Source organism: Rhipicephalus microplus, chromosome 9, assembly GCF_043290135.1.
Source record: "Rhipicephalus microplus isolate Deutch F79 chromosome 9, USDA_Rmic, whole genome shotgun sequence".
NCBI lineage: Eukaryota > Metazoa > Arthropoda > Arachnida > Ixodida > Ixodidae > Rhipicephalus > Rhipicephalus microplus.
In genome coordinates, this window is record NC_134708.1 from 16,057,721 (window position 1) to 16,069,028 (window position 11,308).

At 45.7% G+C, this 11,308-nt stretch overlaps 1 long non-coding RNA gene across 1 annotated transcript; it reads left to right on the plus strand.

Annotated features, from left to right (window-relative positions):
* The first annotated feature begins 1,462 nt into the window (after window positions 1-1,462).
* Window positions 1,463-3,698, plus strand: LOC142771269 (uncharacterized). The gene is made up of 3 exons (XR_012885856.1): window positions 1,463-1,736; window positions 2,688-2,739; window positions 3,496-3,698. It is a non-coding gene; the product is annotated as an uncharacterized LOC142771269 (long non-coding RNA).
* The last annotated feature ends 7,610 nt before the right edge of the window (window positions 3,699-11,308 follow it).

Sequence of the window (11,308 nt, forward strand, 5' to 3'; positions counted from 1 at the left end):
GGAACACTGCCAGGAACTCGTCCTCTCGAGCGGCGCACCGCTTCCGCTGCCTTCCTGGCCTCCACCCTCGAGCTCTTTTTCGCACGTTTCTCGGTACGGCTCGGCACCGCTGGCGATCCTCGATTCAGCCAGCAACTCCCCTGGCCCCTCAATCCTCGGCCACCCTGGACCGCGCCCGGCTCCGTGGTCCTCCGTGCACACGCCCGCGTCTCGCCCGGCAGAACGTCTCGCTCGTCCCTTGCCGATGTGCGACACTCTGGTGACACCGGCGCTTGATGGCATGGGTGCGGCTACGGAGCAGTCAACCCGCATCGGAGACGCGATGCTCCATGCGGGGAATGGCCAGCCCGTCCAACGAAGAGCGTGCGCCGAGACGCGATGCTCGACGCAACTGTGACCATTAGCCAGGCCACGTTCATCGCTGTGTCGAACGGCTGATTGTGGAGACGCCTCGCCGAGATCCGCGATGCCCTCGGCAAGGAAGAGAACAGCAGGCCAGGCCGCGCCCCGAGATGCAGTACTCGTGCCGGCAATGCCGCCCCAGCTGGTGGTTGGACGGCAGCAGCGTGGACGGCCGCGTTCCCCGGCCGGAACCTGGATCGCCTGCGTTCGACGCTTCGGCCCGCTGTCTCCCGTCTGCCGCTGCTTCGGCTCGTCCACAGCCACAAAGCCCACTGCCCCGTGATGGTCGCCCCTGGCCCAATCGTGGCACGCCACCTCTATGGGCCACCACAGGTCATCAGCTGATTCGCTGACACTCCCGCGCACATTACACGCGCCTTGCCCCGCACTTCCGTCGTTGTCGTTTTCTTCACTCATCACAATCGTACACCCAAAGGTACCCAGAATGTTACACCGTGCTCAGGAGGAGAAGCAAAAATAACCAAAAAATGAAAACCATAAAATGAACTGGTGTGAAGGAAACAAGAGAAATTAGAAATATAAATACACGCAGGCCTTCATTTTACTCGGAATTCGCGCGCCGTGATGCTGGTAGACAATCTGTGCATACCCCCCCCCCTTCCTTTTCGGTCTCTCGCCTCGCTCTCTCCTTCCCCTTTCCTCTCTCCACTCAAGTATATCCCCCCCATTCCCCTTCCCCAATGAACCACTGCTGAGGTGTCACACTTAGCTGCAGACAGTTGCGGGGTTCACTTTTTTTTTTCTTTTCCATTATTAAGAACCCCTCCCCACATCACCAGAGCAGTTGTCACAACTGATCAATGCCGGAGTTGATAAAAATACTTCTAAACGCGCACATAAGGAGACTTGACAGCAGGAACTACGTTTAACTATTCACCCACGTCTCGTGAACAAAGCCTCCTCCAGTAATATCGATAGTGTCGTTTTTTCTTCTATTTTCTTAAGCACCCCGGAAATTCATTGATATTAATTATAGCGCTGGTATTTCACTGCATTTCTTCGTCGAGTTTCTTTCCAATAATAGTTTGCCGCGAAAACCCAGAAAGTGTGTAACGGTTACTTGTAAGATGAACTTTGCGCCGCTAACCTATATCAAAGGATAATCGATAAACATTTTATATTACCTTTATACGTATCACCTGGCTCAGAAAACAACTATACGTACTCAGCTGCCCGGTAGGTGCTTGATTATTACAGCAATTAAGTGTGTTGTGCACTTGTAATCCACCGGAGGAAACTAACCCAGAGATGCTGACAATGTTGGCTGGATATACAACACTCTTACTAGTGCTCGCACTCCCAGTCATTATTGAGTAAGTACTCTTCCTACCTTTAGCTGTGCTCTGTAGTGCGAAGTTTTTCGCCTTCCTCTTTTTATTCCTTAAGATACTTTAAGGCCAACCCGCCTTCTTATAAGCGCAGTAAAAGCTCGTTAATTTGGGTTTTCCGCTAGCAGAAAAAGCTGCTCAAGTTGGTGTAACGCGAAATTCTTGGAGAATTAATAAAGCAGTAATAAAAGCCTAACACATCGATTCACTTGGATACTTCTTTAGGCGTATACTTTAAAACCAGTAAATATTTGGCATATAGTATCAGAGCAAAGCAACCAAATTTCGTCATTTGCCACATCATTCACGATGCAAGCGCGGCTTAAGACTCCCGCGTCTTCAGCTGAAACGGGCTCGGAAGCCATAACCTTACAACATACCCAAATTCTGGATGGTGACCACGTCCATTAGAAAGCGTGTGGCCATTTCGACGGACGGCGAACGCCGGTTTCGTCGCTTTACGTCGCAAATTCACGGCGCTTCATGCCTAACGCGATCCGGGGACCATTCGAATGAGCGACTGCCATGCCCCATATTCTCTCTCTTCGAGCCCATTTTCTTCGCTTGAGGTAACACACTCTCCAGTTTTGTTCGCCACCCAAACGAGAGCAATGAAACGGCATCATTTGGTGTATACATAGCAGGACGTGAGGCCAGAATTCATGGCGTCAAGACGACGTAATCACGTAATTTAATCCACCGCTCGCCCCCGCCCCCGGCGCGGTACGATCGCCACCAACGACCTATTTTCTCATTTGTTTGAGGTGCCTGAGACGTTCACCTCACTAAATGTCGCTACGACTACCTGAACAGCACTAACATGCTTTGTCGGCAGGTTTGCCACTTTGATTTCGCATACTTTAGGTCCGATCAATAAAGCGCAACAAGGACCAGGGTGCCCACCAAAGTTGAACGCCATTCTCCTCTTTCCTGCAGAAATATCTCAGCTGCGAGACCACCGTCTGGCATTCCACCTTGTGAGGGCATGGTAAGAAACGACATCTGTGCTTACAATAATTTCAGCCCGAGACATTTTTTTTTTTGTTTTTAGTAGCCTAGGGGGGAGCTCATGGTATTTCTATTATAGTGAAGACAGACGCAACACTATACCGGTTTCATGTTTACGGTAGGGTTAGTATCCCCTCACAGTAAAAAAAAAAAGCACTTTTTATTGCACGACCCTCTAGAGAGCAGGAAAATCGGTTAAGCATGGTTGAGATTCTTGATCTTCATTCGTGAGTCACTTGAAACCTTTATATTTGATATGCCGTTTTTCATCACCATAATTGCCAAAATCCAACGTACCTCCGATTCCAAGCCACACTTGACTTATGTGACCTAAACGTAAAAATAGTGTTATGGGACAGTTTAATGCCTGTACCCTAATCTAACGCGCATGCGATGTTAAGGTCTATTTTTCCCGAATACGCGTTGGCATTGTGTAAATGTGGCAAGTTGAAGTACTGTGTGGGGATTGCGCATCAAGTATAAGATATTCAGCAGATGTATGTACCGGATCGTCTTCTTGGCTTAAAGTTAATCCTGTCGTTTTATTAGGTTGCGCTACAGCACAACGCCTCAGCTTTAATTTCAGTTTGGGTAACATCTACTCGCATTATACATCGAAATGTGGACTCGGTGGTGAGGGTGCTGAGTGCTCCAGTTGTTATGAAACGTTCCAGTCGTCTGTACAAAACCAATGATCATAACCACGCATTTTTTTTTCTTTCTCCCCTGCTCTTAGGAATGCAGTGGACCTGGCGACCATGTCTGCATACCATATTGCGAATGCATTCAATTTGGCAATGTGTACAGGTGCGTTATGCTAGCAGCCAATCAGCGCAGATACCGGCGAATGCGGCGACGAAGACGTTTCGGAAAGATGCCTATTTTTCTTAAACGGTCATGAAATGGTCATAAAATATTATTTACTACTGATATTCTGAAAAAAAAAACGTCCTTTCCTTGGCATCCCATGGCGAACAGGTGCTGGAAAACATAACGTGATTCATTGTCAATAAATTGTCACACCGCGGGGTACGAATATTTGATACATTCAGCAAGGGGCACCGAAATAATTTTCATCATTTGGCATTCTTCACCATAAATTCGAGGCACCTTACTTCTTGCATCGTGTTCGTGCAGAGACGTGGTTGCTGCAGCCGGGATTGAATATCGCGACTTCGATAGAAACGGAACGTCATAGCTGCTATGACAATTGAATCCATAAGATTTAGCGCTACTGCACTAATTGTGAAAGATGGTGTGCTATTCGCAATGATTTACTTGCTCATTGAACGGCCCAGTTTGCTTTCCTGGGAATGTTTCCACACTGGGGAAATATTTTTTCTTGTGACCTGTGGCTGAAAACATAGCGGGAGCTTCATATAGCAATCACGGGAGGTCTACAGTCACAGTCTAACGACACCTTCGCTAAAACAAGACGCCGCTTCGAAAGGAATTATAGAAGAGACTCTGAATCATGCAAAACTTCTGCTAGGCCCACTTACTTTTTCGCGTGCGTAGACTTGCAGACCATGACACGCGCCGGTTGGTTATGACAGTATACAATCAGCACGAGAACACACGCACTATTTCAATAGCCGTTTTATGTGCTTAAATGCATGACAGCGTAACGCTGAAGAAAGCAAAAAAGAAATGGCATTGACACAGCCGACATGACACATGAGGGTACAATCACCACAGACATTGCAACATAAAAAACACAGCAATAAAACTATGTTGTAAGACAGCGCAACGTGTCGTCCTCTTTTTTGTTCATGTGTTCTCTCGTTGGTAGTATGCTGTCATGAATTTCCAACAAGCCCAAGGCATCGCCCTTGTACAGGCGGTTTCAGGGTTGCAAGCGTTGTACCCCCAAAAACACCCGGTTACCTACCTCATTTACCGGTTCCTCACATAGAAGCTGAAAACACGTTTTACAGGTTTTTTTTTTTTTCAAGTTAAGGAAAGTTTTTTTTTTTCGTTTTTCACATAAGAGGAACGTGTTGAAAGTACAACGGAATCTTTCGTAATTTTTACCCTAAAAAAGAACATTTATTTGAGTATATTTTGCCGAATAAAAGAAACGAAATTGTAGGAAATCAGCGGGCTATTTTCCAAAGCTCTTGTTGTCCACGAATGCTACGGTGGACAACACCGGATACCGTCAAGGGCCTGGGTTTGTAAGAAGTGTGACAGAGTTCACGTAATCGGTTCTTCTTAGCGTAGCCACGGGACGGCTTCAAGCTCTCCCATAGAACAGTAACTAGTACTTTAAATCGTTACACACTTCTTCTAAACACACAGAGTGAAAGGGTATTTAGATGCTCTCTGTCTTCGTCACACAGCAGGAGACGCATGAGTTATTTGTCACAGAAAATTAAACTGTGATCCCGCACCCCGCTTCTGACTGCGTGTCTACACAATACAAAAATAAATCACAAAGAGAAATCTCTGCGCAGCGTACATAAATTTGCGCTATGCTGGGTCGAAGCAAAAGCAGGCGGAACAATTGCCGGCCATGCCGGCCATGCAGGCCAGGCTAAACCCACCTGCTGCAACACCACCACCACCACCACGGAAAGCTGGCGGATAGGTTTTAGCCTCCCTTGCTGACAACCTATAAACATGATGCTTTGACAATCACTGAATGCGGGTCAGCTCACGGTGATGATAACAATCTAGGACACACGGAAAACCACAAGCACTTTTGTAACTGAGGACTCGCTCTCTGGATTTCGTGCTGACCGGCTGTGCCCCCACGATCTCCGACGACAGCGCAGCTCTGGCCGACTGGCTCGTCCTGCGCCATCTCCTGCCGCCGACAAGAGCTCTCGCTGGGTGGTGCCCCGTCCTCGGACTCCTGCGACCGTGTCCATCTTTCCTATTTCCTCTTTACTTCCGTCGTTTTCTGTCGTTCGCTGTCCCTGCACCTCGCTCTCTCCTTCCTCTATCTATATACCTTTTAATCCTATCCTTTTAATCCCTCCTTTACCCCCCTTCCTTGTGAGCTACTGTTGAGGTGTCGCACTCTGATGAGGACAGCTACTTGGCTCACTTTTCTCTTCTTTTTTCTTTAAGAATCACATGACTTTTGTAACTTCTGTAAGGAAGTTATTTTTGTAACTACGTTCCATTTTGTAGCACTGAGAGACAAAGTGACCACTGCACACAATAGTTAAAGCTTTGGTTGACTATACATTTTAAACTTGTGTTTGCAACACTCGCCCAGCCAGGGATTCGTAGGAAAGCCGCTTCCCGAGAGAAAAACAAAACAAAACAACTCATTACGTGAGAAAACAACCTCTTTGTGGCGTTTCGTGCTGTGCTAAATGTATTCGATGTATCATGCGTGTCTGTGCGCAAACCTTAAAGCATCGTCGTGTTTCAAAACAGAATCATTAGAATATTAGTTGGCTTTATGTCTGGGTTTTATATATACCAGGTTTCAACTCGATAGTGCTAAAGAGCTCGTTTCGCAGAGATGTAGGTGTCGTTGATTGTGAGTGAAAAGTTGTCGTTTTATCCATGACCGAAAAATTAAGAAAGATGCAAGTGAAACAAATAGTGAAAGTTTCCAAGTCCGAGTGAGAATTGAAATCGGGAAGTTCTGCGTTGCAAGGAGTTGTTCTGCCACGTAGCCACACGTGTGCTTCGAAATACTAGAAAAAACTTCTTCCGCTTGCAAATGCAGTGGAATTAGTATTCATGTTTTACAAACACACGCGTTCTCTATAGAGGCTTCACGATACAACATCTATAATCGCGGTAATATTGCGCGGTACAAGCGTTGCCGTCGGGTGTCAAAACGTGAGATTATCGTAACGACTTCGGGGTTCAAAGCCGGACACTCATTACGAAAGGCACACGCATTATATACGGTTCGTATTCTCTTGAAATAACGTAGGGGTGCATGAAGTTTTTCGAGGGGATTCTGACATGTTGAGACGCCGATGCCAATGTACGTTTTTACCGCGCAATATTACGCGATGTTTCGGCGTATCCATGTGGAAGGTAGTGGCCAGGCATACTGCACCAGTGTGGCCAATCCTTCTCTGCGGAGGGAGTGTGCTACCGGTGGTGGTCACCAGTGAGGCCGCACCACAGGCCTCTTAATTCAATGCCATCATCACGCGAATAATATTTTTTAACCAAGTGGGGAATCGCATGGCACCGAGATTTGAACCACGGACCTCTTGCACGCGAGGCTGATATTCTAACCACTACGCCACAGAGTTAACGATACCAGATGATATAAAAAAGAAGAAATGGACATGGGCTGGGCACGTAGCGCGTAGGCAGAATAACCGCTGGTAACTTTCTGGATTCCCAAAGGCAAGTGGGTGAGGGGGAGACAGAAAGTTAGGAGGGTCGATGAGATTGAAAGGTTCGCAGGTATAACGTGGCAGCAGCAAGCACAGCCCCGAGTTGACTGGTGGAACACGGGAGAGGGCTTCGTCAACAGTGGGCGTAGTTAGGCTGATGATTATGATGATGATGATGATGATGATTACTGCGATATTGCATATATTCTGAATCCTGTATAGACGACGAGTGTGTTTGCAAAGCGTGAATATTAATTTTACTGAATTTCCAAACACAGGAACTTCTTTTCTAGTAATTTCAAACGGGCACGTGGCGGTGTGGTAGAACACCAGTTTGCCACACAGACAGTTCGGGTTCGATCCTCACTCGGTGCCCCGCCGCGGTGGTCTAGTGGCTAAGGTACTCGGCTGCTGACCCGCAGGTCGCGGGTTCAAATCCCGGCTGCGGCGGCTGCATTTCCGATGGAGGCGGAAATGTCATAGGCCCGTGTGCTCAGATTTGGGTGCACGTTAAAGAACCCCAGGTGGTCAAAATTTCCGGAGTCCTCCACTACGGCGTCTCTCATAATCATATGGTGGTTTTGGGACGTTAAACCCCTCAAATCAATCAATCGATCCTCACTCGGACCCATATACGTTTATCATTTACCTTATTTGCATCTTCCTCAATTTTTACGGTCACCAACCAGGTGTTTTTTTTTTTTTTGCTCACAATCAACGACACCAATTACTGAATTTCTGTGAAACGAGCCAAAAATTTAGGGAGTCGATATGGTGTCTTGGGCGAGTCGGTGATACATGATTGTTTTGAAATGAGAGCGCACTACTTAGACGCGGACAGGAAGACAAAGACAAGTGCTTACTACCAGCTGAGAATTCATTCGAAAAACTATCAAATATATACTGACAGATGAAACAGCGCCATGGCACATACGATACAACCAAATCACGGACCAAAATAGCATAACCGATAGAAAATCTATGTACGTCAGCCCCACCTTATTAACGCCTACTGTGCCTTAGATTTATTACATAACTCCTATGACATCTGCTATTTGGTGTTATCGTATGTGCCATGACACTGTTACATCTATCAGTATATAGTTTTTCGAATAAACTTTCAGTTGATAGTAAGCGCTTGTCCCTGTCTTTCTGTCCGCGTCTAAGTAGTTCGCTCTCATTTCAACACAATCATTTAGGGAGGTATGGTGGGGTAGACTCCCAAAAAGTCGACTTCGCAATTTTCACAGTGACACAGCCACTGAATTCTGAGGAACAAGCCTGTGGATACCCGACATTGAGCGGCCCCTCCAAGCAGTTTAAATGCCGTGCCGAAGTGCTCTACGCGTCCTCTCGTGTAAGCTGCACGTGCACATAAAACTTCTCAAACTACATTTTTTTTATAAGTTTTCCAACTTCAGTGTATTTTTTGGCAAAAAGTACAAAATGGGTGTTGATAAAGCTTTGCAAACATGTGCTACAACAATTTGGAAAGTATCTGAACTAAAGAAACTGTTAATTTTGTTAAAAATCAAGCTGTAAAAATATTTCACAGCATTTCGCACCCTCTGTGGCTTTGTGAATGCAGCTATAATTGCTTTCGCCCTAACTTCCTAAAGGAAGTCCAGGTTTTTGTTGAAATATAACCCACGTGTATCTAAAGTAACACGGTTGAATATCATTACGTTTCCTTCATTTTTGTAAAGAAAACGTGCATTAAATTTAAGAGCGGTCCCTGACAAGAGTGGGCAACGTACGCACAAAAAAAAGGTATCACGTGATACCCAGATGCATTTTTCGTGAGAATGTAATCGTTTATGTGAATACTTACAATCACTACAAAGATATTACGTTAAAATTGACGTATACCACTTATCCTTCCACACCCCGTTAACCCTTCTGCGTTAAAGTCATAATACTGATTAAGGAGAGGCAATCAGGATTACTTCTGTGGCTCAAAATGGAGCCCGGTAAAACGTCTTTTTGAATCCCGCGGCCATGGCGGCCCTGACCAAATTTACACGAGCGGCTTGAAAGAGGGTTCATAAATGTGACCGTTTGGGCTCATTGATGTCTTCAAGTAGTAGTAGTAGTAGTAGTACAAAACTTTATTATCTACATAATCCAGACAGGCTAGAACTCCACTGCCCCGAAGAATATACAGGTTGAAGAGCGAAGTCTGTCCAGCAGGGTGGTGCCCCTATTCCAAGGGCCCCACTGGCACGAGCCATCCGTTCAGCTCTGTGGATCAGTCGCAGCTGATCCACCAGGGCTGGGCTAGACAGCAGCGCCTCCCGTTCCCCCCATGTGCCATTGGTGTCATGTTCTTCTTCGGGCTCCGCACACTCCCACGTGACGTGAAAGAGTGTTGGGGTGGCTCCACACCACGGGCATATATCTCTGTACGCCGTTAGGTAGATCGGGTGAAGAGTGTGTCGATTCATGTAAAACTCGCCCAAGCTATTGAGCTCACCCAACACTTCGTACTGATAAGACAAATGTGACAGTTTGGGCGTATTGATAAGACATGAATGAATGAATAAACTTTATTTAAAGGCCGGCAGTTTTCTTCGAGAGTTATACGTGACCAATGAATTTTATGTCCACAACCGGACGAGGGCGGAAAATAACACGTTAGACATACGAGCGCCAGTTTTCAAGACTTCGTAAAGACCCGTGAAACTGAATATACTGAGAGTTTTATTTAAGAACTTGTGTCTTAACATATATGCCCCTACGCAGGTACCAATAAAGTGTTGAAAGATAGCGCCCACATGCCTTAACGAGTTGTGTACTCGTTTGGTTGTGCGCTTATAATTCATTATTTTTGAGACTCATGCACAGCGCGAGAGTATGAAGCGCGAGAATGAGAGGAAGAGCAGCACGTGCTCTGCCGGAAAGTGTGGGTGCCATGTGCAACTACACGCAATGTGGGCAAAAAAACCAGCGGGGCCAACGAAGCGTGGTGGACGATAGTCCAACTTCTACGACTTTTGCAAGTGGCTCAATGAACAGAGAGACTTTTACCGCACCTGAAAAATAATATCTATCCGTTCGTATAGAGGTAGCTTTCCTCCGTATTTAATAAAATGACAGGCATTCATAATTTTTTTGTAGATCTTGATCGTACATTCTAAGGATGTTTTAGAGTGAGTGATAAGTGGCACTGATCACCGCGAGGTTAACGTAGCTATAAGACAGGCCAATAGCAAACGTGGTTCTTTGCGTTTTCTAGGTACTGAAGCAACAATTCACGAATATACGAAGTGTAATTGGTCGCTATTTTGTACTGTTTTTCGCATTTTCTTATTTAAAAAAAAAATCTTGCTCCCGTATTCAACAAGCTCGCAGTGCGGTAAGTGGGGAAATTTGATATATTTTGTATATAATGGTCGAGAAAAAAGACATATGTTCTTCATTTACTCACGCGCCTTAAAACAAAATATACGTAATCGACGAGTCTTAGTATAAATACGTTGATACTTCACCTGCAAGAGTGCAGCATTAAAATGTCGGCAGTGAAATGTACCCTCCTCGTAATGCTCACATTAACATTCATTTTGGGGTAAGCAATGATTTCAACAACTTTAGCTATTCTATATGTAGCGTAAAACTCCTTTTCTCCCTTCAAATTTCTTGAAAGAAATTTCGCTTCCGGGCCGTTACTTCGCCATTATTCCATCTTGAAAATTCAATCGATTCAATAGAGAAAACTCGACCCATCCGAATAGATAAGACTTCAAATTACGCTGTTAAAATATCAACTTACGCTTTGCTACGCAGAGTGGTACGCTTATCTGCACCGCCATTCTTTCGTAAAATTTGTCATATCCTGAATACTTGAATTCTCAATATTTTTCAGCTCGTACTGCAACAGTAGGAGTTCTTTGAATATTAATTACATTGACGAAAATAGCTCGCGTTCCTCGTCCGCGTCGAACGATCCGAGATGCCAGTCGAACTGCATGGGCAACACCCTAAAATTAATCAGTGGCCTTGAGCCCTTGACCTATCCTTTGCGCACTGTACAGCACTTAGCGAAGTTGTTTAAACTTAGTTCTGATGTGACTCGAGACAACTCACACGAAATTTAAAATTTTTGCCTTTTGTGGTGACATCTGTGATGTCGAACGTCTTATCTGGTTTACCCCGCAGTCTAAGAGGTAAAGAGCAGCGATGGTGCGCAGCTTGCAAAACGGCTGTCACCCCTGGCACGGGACATTTGAAGAT